The 1,935-nt window shown below is 37.0% G+C and overlaps 1 pseudogene; it reads left to right on the top strand.

Moving 5' to 3' along the window:
* The first annotated feature begins 284 nt into the window (after nucleotides 1-284).
* Nucleotides 285-1,283, top strand: LOC127681376 (olfactory receptor 502-like; annotated as a pseudogene).
* Nucleotides 1,284-1,935: the final 652 nt, after the last annotated feature.

Here is a 1,935-nt window from a genome sequence, read left to right as displayed (position 1 = left end):
GTTGGAAAAATAAATTTATTTTCAACAAAATTAAAATGAAGTGAGTCAAAGAAAACATACAAAAATAAATAAAACTATATCAATACATATTAATTACACATAAATGTATGTATACCAAGAGACTTTATTTAAACTTTGTCAGAATAACTGCCACATTCTCTTTAAATGATATACTACTTGTGATAACCTCATGATTGTGTTGATGAAATGATGATCCATAAACGTAAATGCCTTTCTATACTGTGCCCATCACAGCCTTGATCTAGCAGCACCTACACTGTGCCATGGCTCATCTGGAGGATGGGAACCACACTGCAGTGACAGAGTTCATTTTGTTGGGATTAACAGATGACCCAGTTCTTAGAGTCATCCTCTTCACCATCATCCTGTGCATCTACCTAGTGACTGTGTCTGGGAACCTCAGCACCATCCTTCTCATCAGAGTCTCATCCCAGCTCCATCACCCCATGTACTTTTTTCTCAGCCACTTGGCTTCTGTTAACATATGATACTCATCTTCTGTCACACCCAATATGCTTGTCAACTTCCTGGTGGATAAAAATACAATTACAACCCTAGGGTGTGGCATCCAGCTTGGCTCAGGTGCTTTCTTTGGGACAGTTGAGTGCTTTGTTCTAGCTGTCATGGCCTATGATCGCTTTGTGGCCATTTGTAGCCCACTTCTTTATTCAACCAAGATGTCCACACAAGTCTGTGTCCAGTTGCTTGTAGGAGCATATGCAAGTGGTTTTCTTAATGCTTCTTCCTTCACCCTTTCATTCTTTTCTTTTTACTTCTGTGGACCAAATAGAATCAATCACTTTTTCTGTGATTTTACTCCTTTAATTCAGCTCTCCTGTTCAGATGACAGTGTCTTCATTGTTCTTGTCACTACTTCTGGTGGCACTGTTATTGTAACTACAGTGCTTATCATTGTTGTTTCCTATATCTACATCCTCATCACCATTCTGAAGATGTGCTCTACTGAGGGCCGCCATAAGGCCTTTTCCACCTGCACCTCCCACCTCACTGCAGTCATTCTGTTCTATGGTACTTCCACATTCATCTATCTGATGCCCAAATCTAGCTACTCCACAGACCAGAACAAGGTGGTGTCTCTGTTCTACATAGTGGTCATCCCCATGTTGAATCCACTCATTTACAGCCTCAGAAATAATGAAATTAAAGATGCTCTTAAGAGACACATAAGCAGGAATACATGTTCTTACAGAAATCTGTTATGCTGTGGGATTGCTATAGCAAAAAATGTCTCAAAAGCCTAATATTAAAATGAACTTGAGTGTGTGTGATTGAAAAAATCTTTTGATATTATTCATGAATGATAATCACAATATATGTCAGAATTCAATTTTCAGATTATAGAAGATATGACAGGGGTATACTAAGTTACTTTAAACAAATAAAATGAAATTTTAATTAATAGTAAATATTGAAACTTGGTAAATGTAATCTGCTGGAAACAGTTTGAATTTATTTTCATATTTAAAAAAATCATCATTAACTCAAACACAGATAGCTTCTGAACTTCCTCCAATGTTTTATGTGTTTGGTAAATATAGGTGTCCTATTGATCTTATGAAGGGCTAGTATCAGAGATGTTGAACTAGTGGGAAATTTTACTTCATTAAAGACATGCCATAAAGGAGTTTTTGTACCAAGAATAGTCTTGTCTTCTCTCTTTCTTGTCCATAGATGGGTTTTGCTTCACTATGCATTTCTTTGGTGATATTTAACCACAGACCCACAGCAAGAAAGTCAATTCAAAAGAGACTGGGACCCTAAAAACTTGATCCTCACAATAAACATTTATCTTCAATGCTAACTGATTAGCTCACCTCTTTTTCTCTAGCAACAGGAGACTTACTAGCACCTATCACAGTGCTTCATAATGTGCTAGTTCAACACCAAATTATC

The sequence above is a fragment of the Apodemus sylvaticus genome, chromosome 1 (genome assembly GCF_947179515.1).
Source record: "Apodemus sylvaticus chromosome 1, mApoSyl1.1, whole genome shotgun sequence".
NCBI classification, from domain to species: Eukaryota; Metazoa; Chordata; class Mammalia; order Rodentia; family Muridae; genus Apodemus; species Apodemus sylvaticus.
Note: the sequence above shows the minus strand (reverse complement) of the source record. Positions and strands in the feature narration are given on the sequence as shown.